The sequence below is a fragment of the Oncorhynchus nerka genome, linkage group LG28, assembly GCF_034236695.1.
Source record: "Oncorhynchus nerka isolate Pitt River linkage group LG28, Oner_Uvic_2.0, whole genome shotgun sequence".
Classification (NCBI taxonomy): Eukaryota; Metazoa; Chordata; class Actinopteri; order Salmoniformes; family Salmonidae; genus Oncorhynchus; species Oncorhynchus nerka.
In genome coordinates, this window is record NC_088423.1 from 28,122,918 (window position 1) to 28,146,001 (window position 23,084).

General features: G+C 43.0%; 1 pseudogene; it reads right to left on the reverse strand.

The window, feature by feature from the left end:
* Positions 1–23,084, reverse strand: part of LOC115113081 (transmembrane protein 150A-like) — an 86,866-nt pseudogene that overhangs the window by 57,976 nt on the left and 5,806 nt on the right.

Genomic DNA, 23,084 nt, shown 5'->3' on the forward strand with positions numbered 1-23,084 from the left:
CAGTATACCCTGTCGCAAACCTCCGCCCATAACTCATCAATGATAGTCAGACCAAGGTCCTTTTCCCAGATTATTTTCAAAGGAGTAAAGGAGGAGCTTCCTTTCTCAGAAAGGAGTCTATAGATGTAAGATATTTTGCCTTTAATGGATTGTGCTGTGACAAGAAGGGTTTCAACTTCATTCAACTGAGTTCTAAACCTCCTCTTGGAGGTAAATGAGGAAATGATATGTCTAATTTGAAGATATTTAAAAAAAAATGGGATCTTGGCACATCGAATTCACTGCAGAGCTCTTGAAAGGATTTCAGTGTAGTGGTTTTCTGATGAAATAGGTCTGAAAAGGTCCTGATTCCTAGAGTATGCCAAAGATTAAAGTTGGCATCCCTCAGGGCTTTTGGCAAGTCTGGGTTTCCTACTATAGGCGAGTGAGAACATATTTGGGAGGAAATGCCCAGGTATTTCTTACAGTCCCTCCACGCTAGTAGGGTGCTGTACATCGCAAAGGTTTTGGCTATGTTGCCCACTTCACTAAAGTTATTAATGAATATAATTGAGCTTAAGGGCAATGAACCACAGGATTGGGCTTCTATCTGAATCCACATTGACTCTTGTCTGTTTGTGATCCATGTTGCGGATTTGGGCAGACCAGTAGTACAATTGAAGGGAGGGAAGGGCAAGACCACCTTTAGATTCAGGTTTTGATAAAGTGGAAAACTTGATCCTAGGTTATTTATTGCCCCATATAAATTTGGTGATGCTTTGGTTAGTTGTTTTGAAGAAGGAAACTGGGAGATAGCATGGGAGCATCTGAAATAAGTAGTTCAGTCTAGGGAGGACGTTCATACGGATTACATTAATTCTTCCTACTAAGCTAATTGGGAGGGAGATCCAGGTTTGGAGATCGTTCTTGATTCGATCCAGGAGTGGAAGATAATTTTCCTTAAAAAGGCTATTCAGATCTGGTGTTATGAAGATCCCGAGGTATTGAAACCCCTGTGTTTTCCATTGGAAAGGACATAGTGTCTTCATAGAGCTGGTGAGTGTAATATTGAGAGGGCAGACAGTGGATTTGTTCAAATTGATCTTATAACCTGAAAACTTGCCATACTGAGCAATTGTGTCTAAAATGAGAGGGAGGGATTTCTCAGGGTTGGATATGTAGAGCAAGACGTCATCCGCGTAAAGCGAAATCTTGTGCTGCAGGCCACCTGCAGAAACACCTATAATACTTGGATTGCTCCTTATCAGCTCTGCCAGAGGCTCCACCCCAACAAGTAGAGCAGCGGGGACAGCGAGCACCCTTGTCTTGTGCCCCGTTCCAGAGGGAATCTGTCAGAGTTCAGTCCATTAGTAGTCACCATGGCATTTGGATGAGAGTATAGTGATTTGGTCCATTTAATAAAATTTGGGCCCATATTGAACTTTTCTAAGACTGAAAACAGAAAGCTCCACTCCATCCTGTCAAACGCCTTCTCAGCATCCAGTGAAGCCAGCAGGACAGGGATCTTTTGTGCGTTTACTTGATCAATAATATCAAAAAGACGGCGAATGTTATCAGAAGAGTATCTGTCTCTAATAAATCCAGTTTGGTCCGCTTTTATTATTTTGGGAAGAAGAGTGTTTAGTCTTTTGGCGAGCAATTTGGTAATTATTTTATAGTCGAAATCAAACAAGCTTATGGGCCGGAAGGACGAGCAGGATAGGGGGTCCTTGTCCTTTTTAGCAACACTGTAATGCGAGCTGTGTGCATTGAGTCTGGGAGAACTCCGTTTTTGCAAAAATCCTCCAGCATTGGCATGAAGATAGGGCTGAGCTGGGGCCAATAAGCTTTGTAGAACTCTCTGGGGAATCCATCTGGGCCTGGGGACTTATTAGGTGCCATGGAGGTAATTGCCTCCAGGATCTCCTCAGGAGTGAAGGGGGAGTTGAGATCTTCCTGGTCGGTCTCTGATAGTTTAGGTAGCGAGATTCCCTCTAGGAAAGAGTGGAGTTCTGCCTCTGTGTGTTTTCTCTCAGAGGTATATAGTTTGCAGTAAAAATCATGAAAAGTTCAATTGATCTTTTTTGGGTCATATGTGACCTCGTCCTCTGCTGTTCGGATAGCCATGATTGTACGCTCTGACTGCTCCTTTTTTAATTGGTAAGCAAGCAATCTACTGGGCCTATTGCTATACTCATGGTATTTCTGTTTAGTAAAGAAAACTATTTTTTTAATCTCCCGAGTGTAGTCCAAATTCAGTTTGGCTTTGGCTGTTTTAAGATGACTCCAGGAGGTGCTGTCTAGGGATTGTTTATGTATTTTTTCACAGCATTCCAGCTCCCTCTCAAGATCTAGCCTGTGGGCTTCCATTGCTTTTTTCTTAGAGGAAGCATATGGAATTAGATGACCTCTTAGTGTGGCTTTAGCAGTGTCCCACATTGTGGCCGGAGAAACAGGAGAATCTTTATTGTCTTGTGTGTAGTTGTCTATCCATGTAGTTACCAATGTATGGAACTCGTCATTTGATAGCATGGAGGTGTTGAATTTCCAGCTCTTTGACCTCGGGATGTTTTTGCAGAGGTCAAAGCGGAGGTGGACAAAGGCGTGATCTGAAAATGCTATGGGCTGATTGTACAAGTGGCTGAATTTATGAAACTCTTTGGGATAAAAATGTAATCTATACGGGAGTAGGTGTTATGGACATTAGAGTAGTATGTATAGTCCATAGCTGAGCTATTATTCTCTCTCCAGATATCTATCAGTCCCATCTCTTTAGTAAGAGAGTTCAACATCTTTGCAGATCTAGGATTTGTGGTGGGGACTTGAGATGATTTGTCTAGGGTTGGGTTAAGGGTACAATTAAAATCTCCGGCCACCACGCCAAAGGAGACACAATGCTCATTGAACAGGGTTATAATTTTTGACATGAAGGCAGGAGTATCTGTGTTAGGGGCGTATATGTTTAATATAGTAATTGGTTGACCATATAGTGACCCAGTTATCAAAATAAATCTTCCCTCCGGATCAGATATGTTTTTGTCAATTATGAATGGAACATTTTTATGGATAAGTATGGCTGTGCCTCTACTGTTTGATTTGAAAGATGAGAAATACGTCTCCCTCTCCCCACCAAAGAAATGCCTCATCCTCTCCACCCCGCGTTGAGTAAATAACACAGTTGCCCTCGTCCAGACCACAGTAAAAGAGGGGAGAAAATAAAATCAATAGCCCAGCCTACATATACCTCCCCCAAGGGACATAGGGAACCCCAGGTAATAATAGCAACAACAAAAAAACAGGGAAATAAAAGTAGGCTGAAACATTAGTAGGCCTAGGTTAGGCTATACAGCCCATCTCTCTCAGTTAAAGGAAAATAAGTATAAATTGGATGGCTATAATGACATTTAGGGGGTGGGTCTCTGGATATCGGCTATATGTCGTCTTACCTCCTTTAGTAATTCTCATTAATCGCATTTAGTCATTGGTCTGTTTCTCATTGGCCAGGATTGTCTTTCAAAAAACGTTTTGCCTCTTCGGGAGTTTTGAAGTGTCGCAAGGCTCCTTGGTGAAGAATCCTGAGCTCGTTTGGGTATTTGAATCCCCTGAAGATGCCTCGGTCAATGGAGTATTTCTTCACTTCGTCAAATTCTCGGCGCTTTCGGCGTATTCCAGCTGACAGGTCCTGGTGTAAAGCGAGTTTGACGTTTCCCACTGTGATGGTGTTGTTTTTCGCCGCCTGTAGGACTCGTTCCTTGTCGGTGAATCTCAGGAAACGTATGGTGATTGGGCGCGGTGGTTGTCTGGCTGCTGGTGGGGGCCTCAGTGCTCGGTGAGCTCTCTCTCGTTCTATGGGCCTGTCGGTGGGCAGGTGGAGCCACTCGGGAAGTTTGTCTTGCAGGTAGCGGATCAGTGGCATGTATCCCTCTTCTTTTTCACCCAGATTGAATAGAACACAATTATTCCTTCGCCCTCTGTTTTCCAGGTCCTCTGTTTTCTCTTCCAGATGCTCGATTTTCTTTTTAGCATATGCTATTGTTTCCATGGCATCTGTCAATAAGTTTTCCATGGATAGGATTCGCCCCTCTGCCTCGTCCAGGCGCCCTGCGTTTATGGTTATCTTGTTGTTGATGTCAGGCAAAGCGTTTTCCAGGATTGTCACCTTGCCCCCTATCGCACTGAGCTGAGAGTTAATGGCATCTAATTTGGTGTTTAGTTCTGTACCTTGGGATCTCAACTCAGAAAGGATGTCTTCGACAGAGTGCGAGGTTGGCATTCGTTGTGCCTCGTGGGGGAGCGGGTTCTATTGCTCCTGGCTAATGGCGCTAGTTTTTTCTGAAGCTAGCTTCTTCTTGGAGGCTTTTTCCGTCGCTAATACTCGAGTGCGGGTAAAAATGTCACCTGTAGTGTCGCCTTTTGTAGCCGCCATGACTTTCTTACTAAAGCTAAATGAGTGTGAACTTGGAGTGGAGGTAAGATTAGGAATTGGAAACTACTTGTGCGGAGCTCTTAGTTCATGCGGCCATCTCGTTCAAGGGTCACGTGATCCCCCCTGTTCTGTTTTTAAATACCCAGTAAGATTGACTGATAACCTAAACCAGATTGCAGGCATCGGTTACAGTTTAAAGGTTGTTTTTTTGTGGACATCTTGATGTCAACCGGTCAATATTTAAATCACCCAGAAAACATGCTCCTCTGTTTTTTTCTCACATGCATTATCGAGCATTTCACACAGTCCAAATACTGACTTTTAGCACTGGGTGGTCTATAGAAACTTCCTACGATAATAGGCTTTAAGTGAAGCAAACTAATCTGTAGCCACATTACTTCCATGTCATCGGACATGAGATCCTCTCTCAGCCTAAATGGAACGTGACTCTGGACATATATAGCAACACCTCCATTTGAATTTCTATCTTTCCTGTAAATTCCATAACCATGTATAGCTACTACTGCATCATCAAAGGAATCATCTCCATGTGATTCAGAGATGGCCAGAATATGAATGTTTTGTGATGTAAGTAAGATGTACATTTCATTAACCTTGTTTCTCAGGCTATTCTGAGAGGCTGATCTGAGGTAGACATTCCAGTGACATTTGAACCAATGGTAATGAGTGAGCTGACCACAGTGGGCTTCTTCCTAAGGCAGACAGTTTCAGCGCAAACAGCGGAATTCAATTATACGGACATATGATCATTCACTGTTAGCTCTGATCAATACCATCAGAGCTAACAGTTAAAAGAACATAGATTAGGTTACTTACATTGACAGGACTTTCTCTGGGACATAATATATCCTAGCTGTGTCTGAATCCTGGCTTAGAAAGACCACCAAAAACCCTGAAATTTCCATCCTTAACTATAACATTTTCATACAAGATAGAGCTGCCAAAGGGAGCGGTGTTGCAATCTACTGCAGAGATAGCCTGCAGAGTTCTGTCTTACTATCCAGGTCTGTGCACAAACAATTTGAGCTCCTACTTCTAAAAATCCACCTTTCCAGAAACAGTTGCCGCTTGCTAAAGACCACCTTCTGCCCCTAGCTGTGCCCTGGACACCATATGTGAATTTATTGCCCCCCATCTTTCCTCAGAGCTCGCGCTGTTAGGTGATCTAAACTAGGACATGCTTAACACCCCGGCCATCCTACAATCTAAACTTGATGACCTCAATCTCACACAAATTATCAATGAACCTACCAGGTACAACCCCAAATCTGTAACCATGGCCACCCTCATAGATATCATCCTAACCAACCTGCCCTCCAAATACACCTCTGCTGTCTTCAACCAGGATCTCAGCGATCACTGCCTCATTGCCTGCATCAGTAACGGGTCTGCGGTCAAACGACCACCCCTCATCACTGTCAAACGCTCCCTAAAACACTTCAGCGAGCAGGCCTTTCTAATCGACCTGGTCCGGGTATCCTGGATGGAAATTGACCTCATTCCGTCAGTAGAGGATGCCTGGTTATTCTTGAAAAATGCCTTCCTCACCATCTTAAATAAGCATGCCCCGTTCAAAAAATGTAGAACCATGAACAGATATAACCCCTGGTTCACTCCAGATCTGACTGCCCTTGACCAGCACAAAAACATCCTGTGGCATACTGCATTAGCATCGAATAGCCCCCACGATATGCAACTTTTCAGGGAAGTTAGAAACCAATATATACAGACAGTTAGGAAAGCAAAGGCTAGCTTTTTCAAACAGAAATTTGCATCCTGTAGCACAAACTCCAAAAAGTTCTGGGACACTGTAAAGTCCATGGAGAATAAGAGCACCTTCTCCCAGCTGCCCTATGCTCTGAGGCTAGGAAACACTGTCACCACCGATAAATCTGCAATAATTGAGAATTTCAACAAGCATTTTTCTACGGCTGGCTATGCTTTCCACCTGGTTACCCCTACCCCGGTCAACAGCCCTGCACCCCCCACAGCAACTTGCCCAAGCCTCCCCCACTTCTAATTCAGATAGTTGATATTCTGAAAGTGCTGCAAAATCTGGACCCCTACAAATCATCTGGGCTAGACAATCTGGACCCTCTCTTTCTAAAATGATCTACCAAAATTGTTGCAACCCCTATTACTAGCCTGTTCAACCTCTCTTTCGTATCGTCTGAGATCCCCAAAGATTGGATAGCTGCCGCGGTCATCCCTCTCTTCAAGGTTGAAGACCCAAACTGCTACATACCTATATCTATCCTACCCTGCCTTTCTAAAGGTCTTCGAAAGCCAAATGAACAAACAGATTACCGACCATTTCGAATCCCACCGTACCTTCTCCGCTATGCAATCTGGTTTCCGAGCTGGTCATGAGTGCACCTCAGCCACGCTCAAGGTCCTAAACGATGTCATAACCGCCATCGAAAATAAACAATACTGTGCAGCTGCACATCTATCACTCCAGTGTTTAATTGCTATATTGTAACTATTTTGCCACTATGGCCTATTTATTGCCTTACCTCCGTTATCCTACCTCATTTGCACACACTGTATATAGACTTTTTCTATTGTATTATTGACTGTATGTTTGTTTATTCCATGTGTAACTCTGTGTTGTTTGTGTTGCACTACTTTGCTTTATCTTGGCCAGGTCGCAGTTGAAAATGAGATCTTGTTGTCAACTAGCCTACCTGGTTAAAAAAATATATATATATTATTTCGCCTTTAAATACCATTTCCATGTCCTCTGTTGCTTATTATGACAGAAAGGACTGGAGATGGAGGACTGGAGACTAGACAGTCAGTCTCTTAAGAAGTTTGCTATGTTGATGGAGATAATCCGGGAACCTCCGCGGTTAGAGTGAATGCCTTCTCTTTTAAAGAGTGTCGGTTGCTCCCACAGCGAGTTAAAATTGTCACAAAAAGAGATATTCCTGTCTTTGCAAAGTTTCTTCAGAAACTTGTTTAGGGCAGCGAGGCAGCTGTAACTTCTATAGCATGGCAGGAGGCCAGAGATGATTATTCTCTTTCCTGTGGCAACAAGGGTGTTCAAGAGGATGATGTAGTAGAGATAGAAGGGGAGTATTTTCCTGTGTGCATGGTCAGTCTGTCTGAATGGAGACAAATAGAGCTTAGAGTTTGTGTGCTGTGACCATCCCAAACGGCAACCTATTTACTATTTAGTGCACTACATTTGACCAAAGGTGGTGCATTATTTGGGGGCCCCCCGAGTGGCGCAGAGGTCTGAGGCAATGCATCTCAGTTCTAGAGGCTTCACTACAGACCCTGGTTCGATCCCGGGCTCACAACCAGCCGTGATCGGGAGTCGGCGCACAATTGTCCAGGTTAGGGACTTGCCTAGTTAAATAAAGATTCAATTAAAATAAATATATAGGGAATAGGGTGCCATTTGATATGAGCACTTGTTTTACTTTTTCTAAATTCACTGAGCGATTTATTTTGTATTTTTTTATTTAACTAGGCAAGTCAGTTAAGAACAAATTCTTATTTACAATGACCTGCCACAAAACCCACATCATGACAAGAGAGACAACACTACATAAAGAGAGACCTAAGACAACAACATAGCATGGCAGCAACACAACATGACAACAACATCGTATCAACACAACATGGCAGCAGCACAGCATGGAGGCAGCAGCACAGCATGGAGGCAGCAGCACAGCATGGAGGCAGCAGCACAGCATGGAGGCAGCAGCACAGCATGGAGGCAGCACAACATGGCGAGTAAGTAAGTGATTAGACTAACCTGATGAGAGGAACATTGTCCAGAGTACAGCACAAAGTTGGTCCACTCTGTAGATAAAGCTCCTCCTCACATGACTGGTTATACAGCCTAGACAAATAAAATGCACAAACACAGGAGGGGGAATGTTTTGATGAGTACATGGTTTTAAAAATCATGTCAGGCCTTGTAATTGTAACACTGTGGAACAGTCTAGTGTGTAATAGCAGACTATGTTTCTCCATTGCAATAGTCCTGTTATGGAAATACTAGTCTGGAAGTGACGTTACATGGAAGACAGTTTTGACAACCCCACACACACCCAGTATGGTGGAAGACTTTGGGAGTGAGTCAAAGACAGTTAAACATCATCACTAAGGACAGTATGTCACGGTGCACACACATTGTTACACATGTTACACACGTGTGATTTTCACGTCACCCAGAAATACTCTGGTGAACCACAGCTACTCCCACGCCATATAAACCCACACACACAGAGGAATGCACCTCCCTCTGTGTGGTACAGTTTGAATTCTCACAAGACCAGCAACATTATACTGGTGTGTTTGACCGGAGGTAAATATTAGCATCAATGTTGTATATTATTGGTTCTACCACCACAGAGTGAGACAATACAATGGTACTTGGAGTGTTATTCCACCTGCTCTCAATAAAGTTGTCATTCGTGTTTTTCTAGCATTCCCTTTAGACATACTGTATGCTGTAGGTCAGTGTCTGCATCTACTAGCCACAGAAACAGGTGTGGTGTCACATTATAGGGACAATGGCCGTGAGTGCTATAGAGTTTCTATTTGTAGCCTAAACATTAACTAGCCTAAACAGGGTTTGCCCTGGATCAAAAAGGGGCTTAGGTGGTGTAGGGGCAGGGGGCGTATTATAAAAAACATATCATGTAGCTCCCTGATCTTTTCTGCATACTTTATATCTGGTTTTAATCGTTTGAGTTTACACTGAAAGTGTTTTTCCATCCCAAAAATGTGTTTCTAAAAAAAAAAAAAAGATCTATATCTGTTTTTTTTTTACATATAGGCAGCCCGGGGGGAAAATGCTTAGGCGGCCCATTCAAGGATTTCAATTTTAAGGGGAAAGGGGGATACCTAGTCAGTTGTACAACTGAATGCGTTCAACTGAAATGTGTGTTCTGCATTTAACCCAACCCCTCTGATTCAGAGAGATGCGTGCGGAGGGCTGCCTTGATCGGCAGCCACGTCTCTGGCGCCCAGGGAACAGTGGGTTAACTGTTGCTAAAATGCTGTCAGTTCTAGTTTAATAACTGGTTATAACTTTAGCTGGTTAACATAGCCAATCAAAGCTACAGTAGGCCTTTATGTAAACAAGCCATTTGCCACAAGGGCTTGTCATCATTCACTTTGAACTTGACAGTGTGTTTACAGGCAGTTGCAACAGCGCAAATTTAGAACATTAGAAATGGATTACTGCAAATATGTAAATACCACAGGAGTCCTCTTACATTTGGGAACTTTTACTATTACTTTTTTTTGCCTATGTTTACTGACACCGGTCACATTCAGCGGGTGTTACGAGTTCTTAAATTCACCAGTTATTCTGAGCTCTGGCACACCAAATGACATCTTTAGCTGTGTAGCCACCAAAAAACAGAGGGAAAAAGTCAGCCACTCACCCACTCCACCAATGACATCCTACTAGCTAGCTATATAGCTAACGTTAGGCTCTGTGTTTTTAGCTTGCTATATAAATAGATATGCTAGCCGATTAGCCATGTTATGACTGACTTGTGATCATTGCCCCTGGTAGTTTGATTGTATTGACATTCCCAGCCTTAGTTACATTCATCAGTTTTTTGTCCAAAATATTGAGTCATTGAAACTGATTTACAACCTGATAGCAATCTTTTTTGGACTACCAAGAAATGTATTGGTGAATTATATTAATCATGCATTGAACTGCATCCGTCAATTCTTCCAACAATTCCTTACTGTATGTCATGGAATGTTGAGTCAAATATAACCCATTTTTAAAACCTCTTATAATGTTGGTTTTATAACATCATTATATTTTTGACTGATATGATTGTCTGTTTGTTTCATATGTGCAACGTAGTTCAAAGGCTGTCAGTTACACTTTAACATGAATAGGGTATGATTTAGCTACATACCAGTTATCCACAGGGCAGACATGCTGGTTGTACAAGGCCATTGCGTACCTGTGACGAAGAAAAGAGTTAGCCTATACATCAGATAGACAACATGGATCAGGTAAAGGGCACATGGTTAGGGTTAAACACATCAGGCAGGATGCAACACACCTGACTCAACTCATCAACTAACCATGGTCTTAAATCTGGACCACACAACTGGAACTTGAACATTTGATTACTTGAAGCATTGCACTTATTAATACCCACTCATTCATATTCAAATATGCAATGTGATTTTGTAGGGGTGTAATCACACATGTAGGTATGGGTACCTCGGTTCGGTCCACACTGTGAACCTAAATGAATACATCAAAAATACAAAATAAAAACACGAGGCCTTTAGGCTATGCTGCATTGTAGGCCTATACCTCTTGAGTAAATCTGAGCTGAAAACAACTGTTCAGGCTATTCCGTTAAAACTAGAGTCTATGTGCACGTTGCAATCAAAATTAAAATCTTAATTGGCGCATTTCAAACTGTCCTTTTGTGAGGCGCAGCCGGGAACTAGTTATGCAAGTGGTGGGGTCGATCAACCAGAATTTGAGGATCTTCCATCATTGTTTAAATATCCAGTTTGGGAATGTTTTGGCTTCCCAGTCGAATACAACGGCGACGGACAGAGATTTGTGGATAAAACGTTAACAGTATGTCGCCACACTCAACGAGAAAAGCCTATGCAATTGCCAACGCCTCAAATATGTTGACAAATGTACGTGGACATCACCCCAGTATACCGGAGCAAGACCGAAACGCAAAGAAACAACATCATCGCTCCGCTGCATTCAAGCAGCCCTTGGCAGCTGATTCTGACCGGGCCAAATAAATTACAAGAGCGATAGGTAGGCTGTGTTCATATTTTATTTTACAGTCTTTGGTTTATAGACGGATATGCGCCCATTCTCGGTAGTTGAGAATGTGACAGCAGAGATGAGGTGCGCACTGTCGACCACGCCCCTGACTTTGAGAAGTTCCAATCAGATTTAATTAACTACATTTTTTTAGAGAAAGAACTTGTAAATCGGTCCAATTCGACCAAGAACACAGCAGGAGGGTTAACACATGGAACAAAATTGTATTTGCCTACATGAGATGAATTGTCCTACATCTTTATGTGCACAAATATCATATCAATGCCAAGCGTCGGTTGGAGTGATGTAAAGCTCACCGCCATTGAAGCAGTGGAAACGCATTCTCTGGAGTGATGAATCATGCTTCACCATCTGGCAGTCCGACGGATGAATCTGTGTTTCACAGGTGACAGGAAAACGCTACCTGCCCCAATGCATAGTGCCAACTGTAAAGTTAGGTGGATGAGAAATAATGGTCTGGGGCTGTTTTTCATGGCTCGGCCTAGGCCCCATAGTTCCAGTGAAGGGGAATCTTAACGCTACAGAATACAGTGACATTCTAGACAATTCTGTGCTTCCAACTTTGTGGCAACAGTTTGGGGAAGGCCCTTTACTGTTTCAGTATGACAATGCCCCTACGCACAAAGCGAAGTTCATAAAATAAATGTTTTGTCGAGATCGGTGTGGAAGAACTTGACTGGCCTGCACAGAGCGCTGACAACCTCATCGAAAACCTTGGGGATTAATTGGAACGCCGACTGCGAGCCAGACCTAATCGGCCAACATCAGTGCCTGACCTCACTAATGCTCGTGGCTGAATGGAAGCCAGTCCCGATAGCAATGTTCCATCATCTACTGCAGGTATTCCCAAACTTGGGTACTTGCAATTCGGTCGGTGGTACGCCAAATAAAAATGTAATTCACGTTTAAAAATATATATTTTATTATTCTTCACATTTTCAAACAGTCCATTTCTATTTTCCAACGGGGCTATACATTTTCGTGATGTTTTCTTCTCGCCTGAGTAGCCTCGTTTCACTGGCAAAAATAAAATGAAACCATCTAGTGTTCAGCGAAATAACAACACAATGTCAAATACAGGTAGCCCAGTCAAATAATTAACATCCAATCAAATTAACCGTTAATCTCTCGCGGGAATTCCACTCACGGTCAGTATGTGTATGCAGCTGCTGCTCATTCCAATTGCCCGAAAATAGATAAATGGTTTAAAAAAGTAAGACCCGCATCCATAGAGACACCAGCTCTACTGGTAGTACTGCAACTACCAGCAGTACTACACCTGCACCTGTCGATGACACAAGTTGTTCTGCTTCCACGAGCACTTACAATGCTAGCATCAGTAATTCTACATTTGTTGTTAGCCCAGCTAGCATGGACACTGACAGGTGTGAATCTGATGCAGCCGAAGAGCTACTGCCCCCTTACCTGGGAAAGCACTGAACAACAGACAAGGACGTTGGACCATCAAAGAGGCGCAAATATGATAACTACATTGATTTGGGGTTCACTTATATTAGGAGTAGTGCCTTTCCTCAGCTACAGTGTGTTATATGTGCAAAAGTACTACCTCACAACTCGATGAAACCTTCAGTCTTGCGCAGACATTTGGAAACAAAACATGCCAATGTGAAAAATAAGCCACAGGGTTTTTTTTAAGCAAGAATTAAGATGACTTTTGAGTAGTAAGTCATGTATAAAAGCAACAGATACCATTTAATAAGAAGGGGCTGGAAGAGTCTTATATGGTGAGCTACGGAGTGGTTAGGACAGGCAAGCCCCATACTATTGTGGAGGACTTAATTCTTCCTGCTGCTGTGGATATGGCTGGGGGAAAAGGCCCCCAAAAAAACTGTACAGACAATGACTTCATCAAACAACTGTTTCATGATGCATCAGTGACATTGCAGATGTTTTGAAACAATTACTGCTTCGCATACAAGCAGTGAATTCTATGCGTTACAGCTGGATGAGTCAACAGATGTGGCGGCCAGGCCCAGCTCCTGGTATATGTCCGTTACGTTTATAGGGGGAGTCAATTAAAGAAGACATCCTCTTCTGCAAACCACTGGAAACCAGGACAACAGGAGAGGATATTTTTAAAGTACTGGACAGCTTTGTGACATCAAATGGACTTGTGGTCAAGATGTGTTGGTATCTGTGCTGATGGCGCAAAAGCCATGACAGGGAGACATAGTGGAGTGGTAACGCACATGTAAGCAGTTGCTCCCGACGCCATGGTCTTTACTGACCATAATTTGCACTTGTCTGACCGCTTGCATGATTACGAGTTTCTCCCACAACTGGCCTATCTGGGTGATGTTTTTTCTCGCCTGAATGATCTGAATCTAGGGTTAAAGGGACTCTCCGCAACTATATTCAATGTGTGGGACAAAATTGAGGCTATGATCAAGAAGTTAGAGCTCTTCTCTGTCTGCATTAACAAGGACAACACACAGGTATTTTCATCATTGTATGTTTTTTTCTGTGCAAATGAACTCAAGCTTACAGTCCATGTCAAATGTGATATAACGAAGCACCTGAGTGAATTGGGTGATCAATTACGCAGTTACTTTCCCAAAACAGATGACACAAACAACTGGATTCGTTATCTCTTTCATGCCCTGCCTCCAGTCCACTTAGAGATATCTGAAAAAGAGAGCCTCATCGAAATTGCAACAAGCGGTTCTGTGAAAATATAATTTCATCAGAAGCCACTGCCAGATTTCTGGATTGGGCTGCACTCAGAGTATCCTGCCTTGGTAAATCACGCTGTTAAGACACTGATTCCCTTTGCAACCCCGTACCTATGTGAGAGTGGATTCTTGGCCCTCACTTGCATGATAACGAAATACAGGCACAGACTGTGTGTGGAAAAAGACAGACTCTCCAATACAACATTGCAGAGTTATGTGCATCCTTTCAAGCACACCCTTCTCATGAATCAAAAATGGTGAATAACTCACCACAGGTTAGTAAGATGGCTAAATAAAAGAGCAAAATTATTGATTATTATTATTTGTGCCCTGGTCCTATAACAGCAATTTGTCACTTCCCCCGATCCGGGTTGTGACAAAAACTCACATTAATTAAACATAAGAATGAGTGTATCGTATAGTGTGTGTGTGGCAGGCTTACAATGATGGCAAAAAATTACATTTGAGAGTGTGCTGACCCTGGTGCTAGAGGGGGACGCAGCTGGAGGTTGAATGTTTTTTATTTTTTTATTTCACCTTTATTTAACCAGGTAGGCTAGTTGAGAACAAGTTCTCATTTGCAACTGCGACCTGGCCAAGATAAAGCATAGCAGTGTGAACAGACAACACAGAGTTACACATGGAGTAAACAATTAACAAGTCAATAACACAGTAGAAAAAAAAAATGGGCAGTCTATATACAATGTGTGCAAAAGGCATGAGGAGGTAGGCGAATAATACAATTTTGCAGATTAACACTGGGGTGATAAATGATCAGATGGTCATGTACAGGTAGAGATATTGGTGTGCAAAAGAGCAGAAAAGTAAATAAATAAAAAAAAACAGTATAAAAACAGTATGGGAATGAGGTAGGTGAAAATGGGTGGGCTATTTACCAATAGACTATGTACAGCTGCAGCGATCGGTTAGCTGCTCGGATAGCTGATGTTTGAAGTTGGTGAGGGAGATAAAAGTCTCCAACTTCAGCGATTTTTGCAGTTCGTTCCAGTCACAGGCAGCAGAGTACTGGAACGAAAGGCTGCCAAATGAGGTGTTGGCTTTAGGGATGATCAGTGAGATACACCTGCTGGAGCGTGTGCTACGGATGGGTGTTGCCATCGTGACCAGTGAACTGAGATAAGGCGGAGCTTTACCTAGCATGGACTTGTAGATGACCTGGAGCCAGTGGGTCTGGCGACGAATATGTAGCGAGGGCCAGCCGACTAGAGCATACAAGTCGCAGTGGTGGGTGGTATAAGGTGCTTTGGTGACAAAACGGATGGCACTATGATAGACTGCATCCAGTTTGCTGAGTAGAGTGTTGGAAGCCATTTTGTAGATGACATCGCCGAAATCGAGGATCGGTAGGATAGTCAGTTTTACTAGGGTAATTTTGGCGGCGTTATTGAAGGATGCTTTGTTGCGGAATAGAAAGCCGACTCTTGATTTGATTTTCGATTGGAGATGTTTGATGTGAGTCTGGAAGGAGAGTTTGCAGTCTAGCCAGACACCTAGGTACTTATAGATGTCCACATATTCAAGGTCGGAACCATCCAGGGTGGTGATGCTAGTCGGGCATGCGGGTGCAGGCAGCGATCGGTTGAAAAGCATGCATTTGGTTTTACTCGCGTTTAAGAGCAGTTGGAGGCCACGGAAGGAGTGCTGTATGGCATTGAAGCTCGTTTGGAGGTTAGATAGCACAGTGTCCAATGACGGGCCAAAAGTATATAGAATGGTGTCGTCTGCGTAGAGGTGGATCAGGGAATCGCCCGCAGCAAGAGCAACATCATTGATATATACAGAGAAAAGAGTCGGCCCGAGAATTGAACCCTGTGGCACCCCCATAGAGACTGCCAGAGGACCGGACAGCATGCCCTCCGATTTGACACACTGAACTCTGTCTGCAAAGTAATTGGTGAACCAGGCAAGGCAGTCATCCGAGAAACCGAGGCTATTGAGTCTGCCGATAAGAATATGGTGATTGACAGAGTCGAAAGCCTTGGCGAGGTCGATGAAGACGGCTGCACAGTACTGTCTTTTATCGATGGCGGATATGATATCGTTTAGTACCTTGAGCGTGGCTGAGGTGCACCCGTGACCGGCTCGGAAACCAGATTGCACAGCGGAGAAGGTACGGTGGGATTCGAGATGGTCAGTGACCTGTTTGTTGACTTGGCTTTCGAAGACCTTAGATAGGCAGGGCAGGATGGATATAGGTCTATAGCAGTTTGGGTCCAGGGTGTCTCCCCTTTGAAGAGGGGGATGACTGCGGCAGCTTTCAATCCTTGGGGATCTCAGACGATATGAAAGAGAGGTTGAACAGGCTGGTAATAGGGGTTGCGACAATGGCGGCAGATAGTTTCAGAAATAGAGGGTCCAGATTGTCAAGCCCAGCTGATTTGTACGGGTCTAGGTTTTGCAGCTCTTTCAGAACATCTGCTATCTGGATTTGGGTAAAGGAGAACCTGGAGAGGCTTGGGCGAGGAGCTGCGGGGGGGCGGAGCTGTTGGCCGAGGTTGGAGTAGCCAGGCGGAAGGCATGGCCAGCCGTTGAGAAGTGCTTATTGAAGCTTTCGATAATCGTGGATTTATCGGTGGAGACCGTGTTACCTAGCCTCAGTGCAGTGGGCAGCTGGGAGGAGGTGCTCTTGTTCTCCATGGACTTCACAGTGTCCCAGAACTTTTTGGAGTTGGAGCTACAGGATGCAAACTTCTGCCTGAAGAAGCTGGCCTTAGCTTTCCTGACTGACTGCGTGTATTGGTTCCTGACTTCCCTGAACAGTTGCATATCACGGGGCTATTCGATGCTATTGCAGTCCGCCACAGGATGTTTTTGTGCTGGTCGAGGGCAGTCAGGTCTGGAGTGAACCAAGGGCTGTATCTGTTCTTGGTTCTGCATTTTTGAACGGAGCATGCTTATCTAAAATGGTGAGGAAGTTACTTTTAAAGAATGACCAGGCATCCTCAACTGACGGGATGAGGTCAATGTCCTTCCAGGATACCCGGGCCAGGTCGATTAGAAAGGCCTGCTCACAGAAGTGTTTTAGGGAGCGTTTGACAATGATGAGGGGTGGTCGTTTGACTGCGGCTCCGTGGCGGATACAGGCAATGAGGCAGTGATCGCTGAGATCCTGGTTGAAGACAGCGGAGGTGTATTTGGAGGGCCAGTTGGTCAGGATGACGTCTATGAGGGTGCCCTTGTTTACAGAGTTAGGGTTGTACCTGGTGGGTTCCTTGATGATTTGAGTGAGATTGAGGGCATCTAGCTTACATTGTACATTGTTTGAAGGGGTATGGGACTATAAAAAGTTTGGGAGCTACTGATCTAGTGGAAAGCCTTCCCAAAAGAGTGGAGGCTGTTATAGCAGCAAAGGGGGGACCAACATCATATTAATACCCATGATTTTGGAATGAGATGTTCGACGAGCAGGTGTCCACATGTAGTAGTCATGTAGTTTAAAAGGGGCATATAAGCAGAAAATGAAAGCTGTTACAATATTCGATAATGAAATTTCTCTAAAAACAGGCTATAGGCTACATGTGCACCACCAAGTCAGAACAGTAGGCTAAGCGCTGAGGGGGATGAGGGACCAAATTCTCAGTGAGGCCCATGGGCTACTAACAGCTTACTACACAACATACTGTACACTTAGTAATAATTTCTTAGCTACAGTATATATATCCTAGAACTTGAAAAAAACTGTCATAGCTCTAGAAATTGGCCCGAGTTCCCGACTTGGAATTCCGAGTTGGATGACCGTTCAAAACATACTTTCACAGTCTGAGCTTGTTTTTTTCCCCGAGTTCCCAGTTGTCTTGAACGCAGAAGAAGTCATGCTGGATTGACAGCATGCCCACTGTATTCAACCTCTTCTGTCCCTTGGTGTTGCGTGTTAATGTTCATCTTTTTAAGTTTGGAGTTTTTTTCATTCTTAAACCCAGACTTGGACCACACACCCTCTCCACCGAATAGCAGGCAGGGGAAGCAAAATAATGATTGCTTTGCAACGCTTGCAGTTAGCCACTCATTCCTTCCAAACCACTCATTTTTGAATTTGCGATTTGTAATGTTTATGTCCAATGGCCGATGAGCACCGATACGTTTTAGCTATAATTTCTCTTCATAAATCAAATTTTATTGATCACATACTAGAGGTCGACCGATTAATCGGAATGGAATTAATCGGAATTAATCTTTATTTAACTAGGCAAGTCCGTTAACGACACATTCTTATTTTCAATGACGGCCTAGGAACGGTGGGTTAACTGCCTCGTTCAGGGGCAGAACAAAAGATTTTTACCTTGTCAGCTCGGGGGAATCAATCTTGCAACCTTACAGTTAACTAGTCCAACGCTCTAACCACCTGCCTCTCATTGTGCAGTAAGCCAGGGTAAGTTGCTAGCTAGCATTAAACTTATCTTATAAAAAACAAATCAATCAATCATAATCACTAGTTAACTACACATGGTTGATGATATTACTAGTTTATCTAGCGTATCCTGCGTTGCATATAATCGATGCGGTGCGTATCGTTGCTCCAATGTGTACCTAACCATAAATATCAATGCCTTTCTTAAAATCAATACACAGAAGTATATATTTTTAAACCTGCATATTTAGCTAAAAGAAATCCAGGTTTGCAGGCAATATTAACCAGGTGAAATTGTGTCACTTCTCTTGCGTTCATTGCACGCAGAGTCATGCAATAGTTTGGGCCGCCTAATTTGCCAGAATTTTACGTAATTATGACATAACATTTAACATTTACATTTAAGCGACTTACAAATTGGTGCGTTCACCTTAAGACATCCAGTGGAACAGCCACTTTACAATAGTGCATCTAAATCTTTTAAGGGGGGTGAGAAGGATTACTTTATCCTATCCTAGGTACATAACATTGAAGGTTGTGCAATGTAACAGGAATATTTAGACTTATGGATGCCACCCGTTAGATAGAATACGTAACGGTTCCGTATTTCACTGAAAGAATAAACATCTTGTTTTTGAGATGATAGCTTCCGGCCATATTAACTGACCTAAGGCTCGTATTTCTGTGTGGTATTATGTTATAACTAAGTCTATGATTTGATAGAGCAGTCTGAATGAGCGATGGTAGGCACCAGCAGGCTCGTAAGCATTCATTCAAACAGCACTTTTGTACGTTTGCCAGCAGCTGTTTATGACTTCAAGCCTATCAACTCCTGAGATTAGGCTCGTGTAAACGATGTGAAATGGCTGGCTAGTTAGCGGGGTGCGCGCTAATAGCGTTTCAAACATCACTCGCTCTGAGACTTGGAGTGGTAGTTCCCCTTGCTCTGCAAGGGCCGCGGCGTTTGTGGAGCGATGGGTAACGCTGCTTCGAGGGTGGCTGTTGTCGTTGGCTGTCGGTGGCTGTTGTCGTATACTGTTACACTGGCAATACTAAAGTGCCTATAAGAACATCCAATAGTCAAAGGTTAATGAAATACAAATCGTATAGAGAGAAATAGTCCTATAATAACTACAACCCAAAACTTCTTACCTGGGAATATCTAAGACTCATGTTAAAAGGAACCACCAGCTTTCATATGTTCTCAAGTTCTGAGCAAGGAACTGAAACGTTAGCACATATTGCACTTTTACATTCTTCTCCAACACTTTGTTTTTGCATTATTTAAACCAAATTGAACATGTTTATTTATTTGATTTTATTGATGTATTATATTAAGTGTTCATTCAGTATTGTTGTAATTGTCATTATTACAAATAAAATAAAAAAGTTGGCCGATTAATCGGTATCGGCTTTTTTTTGGGGTCCTCCAATAATCGGTATCGGCGTTGAAAAATCATAAATCGGTCGACCTCCATCACATACACATGGTTAGCAGATGTTATTGTGAGTGTAGCAAAATGCTTGTGCTTCTAGTTCTGACAGTGCAGTAATATCTAACCATAATCAAACAATTCCACAACACCTACCTGTCACCGATACCTCCGGAACTTTCATTACGCACACCTGTCCCCTATTCCCACTGATTAGTACTTGTATAAGTGTGTCCTTTGGTTTCCATTGGGTTGTCGACTAATGTCCGTTGGTGCATGTGAGTACCTGTGCTGTGTGTTTTGGGCTTTCGTGTCCTTGTGGATTGCGCAGATGATTACGGGTCTCCGTGTGAAAATCATTGTGCGCTAGTGTTATTTATTCGAGGTACTCCTCACTCATCTGGGTTTCAACCCTGTGTTTTTGTTACTTGTTTGTTTGGTCTTCATCCCGTACCTTTATGCGGCACGCCTTAATTTGGGGCTTAATTTTAAAAACTATTACGCATTCCTGCGCCTGCCTCCCGAATCTCTTCATTCCAACGTGACACTACCTAATAAACACAAATCTAAGTAAAGGGATGGAATAAGAATATATACATAAATATATGGATGAGGCCTCCCGGGTGGCGCACTGACCAGGTCACTAGGTGTTCGGTGTTTCCTCCGACACATTGGCGTGGCTGGCTTCCGGGATGGATGTGCATTGTGTCAAGAAGCAGTGCGGCTTGGTTGGGTTGTGTTTCGGGGGACGCGTGGCTCTCAACCTTCGCCTCTCCCGAGTCCGTACGGGAGTTGCTGTGATGAGACAAGACTAACTACTACTAATTGCATACAATTATGAAATTGAGGAGAAAAAGGGGGTAAAATGTAAAATATATATACAAAAAATACATATACAGTGGGGCAAAAAAGTATTTAGTCAGCCACCAATTGTGCAAGTTCTCCCACTTAAAAAGATGAGAGAGGCCTGTAATTTTCATCATAGGTACACTTCAACTATGACAGACAGAATGAGAAACAAAATCCAGAAAATCACATTGTAGGACTTTTTATGAATTTATTTGCAAATTATGGTGGAAAATAAGTATTTGGTCAATAACAAAAGTTTCTCAATAATTTGTTATATACCCTTTGTTGGCAATGACAGAGGTCAAACGTTTTCTGTAAGTCTTCACAAGGTTCACACACTGTTGCTGGTATTTTGGCCCATTCCTCCATGCAGATCTCCTCTAGAGCAGTGATGTTTTGGGGCTGTTGCTGGGCAACACGGACATTCAACTCCCTCCAAAGATTTTCTATGGGGTTGAGATCTGGAGATTGGCTAGGCCACTCCAGGACCTTGAAATGGTTCTTATGAACCCACTCCTTCATTGCCCGGGCTTGTTGTGTTTGGGATACTTATTTTCCACCATAATTTGCAAATAAATTCATTAAAAATCCTACAATGTGATTTTCTGGATTTTTTTCCCTCATTTGTCTGTCATAGTTGAAGTGTACCTATGATAGAAATTACAGGCCTCTCATCTTTTTAAGTGAGAGAACTTGCACAATTGGTGGCTGACTAAATACTTTTTTGCCCCACTGTATACACACACCTGTTCTGAAAGGCCCCAGAGTCTGCAACATCACTAAGCAAGGGGCACCACCAAGCAAGCGGCGCCATGAAGACCAAGGAGCTCACCAAACAGGTCAGGGACAAAGTTGTGGAGAAGTACACATCAGGGTTGGGTTATAAAAAAATATCAGTAACTTTGAACATCCGACAGAGCACCACAACAAACTTGCCAAGAGAGGGCCGCCCACCAAAACTCATGGACCAGGCAAGGAGGGCAATCATCAGAGGCAATTCTCCGGTTGGAACATTATTGAACATTTATGATAAAAACATCCTAAAGATTGATTCTATAATTAGTTTGACAAGTTTCTTCGACCTGTAATATACCTTTTTGAACTTTTCGTCCGACTGGGCCTGAACGCGCTTTTGGATTTGTTTATCAAACGCCCTAACAAAAGAAGCTATTTGGACATAAATGGACATAAATGATGGACATTATCGAACAAATCAAACATTTATTGTGGAACTGGGATTCCTGGGAGTGCATTCTGATGAAGATCATCAAAGGTAAGTGAATATTTATAATGCTATTTATGACTAATGTTGACTGCGCAACATGGCGGATATTTCTTTTGGCTGTTTTGGGCTCTGAGCGCCGTACTCAGATTATGCTTTTTCCGTAAAGTTTTTTTTAAATCTGGCACAGCGGTTGCAGTAAGGAGAAGTGTATCTATAATTCCATGTATAACATGTATTTTCATCAACATTTATAATGAGTATTTCTGTAAATTCATGTGGCTCTCTGCAATATCACTGCATGTTTTGGAACTACTGAACATAACACTCCAATGTAAAATAAGATTTTGGGATATAAATATTAACTTTACCAAACAAAACATACATGTATTGTGTAACATGAAGTCCTATGAGTGTCATCTGATGAAGATCAAAGGTTAGTGATTCATTTTATCTCTATTTGTGATTTTTGTGACTCCTCTCTTTGGTTGGAAAAATGGCTGGGTTTTTCTGTGAGTTGGTGGTGACCTAACAATAATTTGTGGAACTTTCGCTGTAAAGCATTTTTTAAATCAGACACTGTGGCTGGATTAACGAGAATTGTATCTTTAGAATTGTGCCTAATACTTGTGTTTGAGAAATTTGATTTATGAGATTTCTGTTGATTTGTATTTGACGCCCTGCAATTTCATTGGGTGTTGGCGAGGGGTTCCGCCAGTCCTAGACAGGTTAAGTAAAAAATAGAAAATAAAAAATAAAATAATTATTAAACAGCAGCAGTAAAATAACAATAGCGAGGCTATATGCAGGGGGTACCGGTACATAGTCAATGTGGAGGCTATATACAGGGGGTACCGGTACAGAGTCAATGTGGAGGCTATATACAGGGGGTACCGGTACATAGTCAATCTTTTCAGTCTCCTGAGGGGGAATAGGTTTTGTCGTGCACTCTCCACGACTGTCTTAGTGTGTTTAGACCACGATAGTTTGTTGGTGATAAGGACACCAAGGAACTTGAAGCTCTCAACCTGCTTCACTACAGCCCCGTCGATGAGAATGGGGGTGTGCTCTGTCCTCCTTTTCCTGTAGTCCACAATAATTTCCTTTGTCTTGATCACGATGAGGGAGAGGTTGTTGTCCTGGCACCACACAGCCAGGTCTCGGACCTCCTCCCTATAGGCTGACTCATCGTTGTCGGTGATCAGGCCTGGCCATGCAGTCATGAGTGAACAGTGAGTACAGGAGGGGACTGAGCACGCACACCGACACCAACATAAC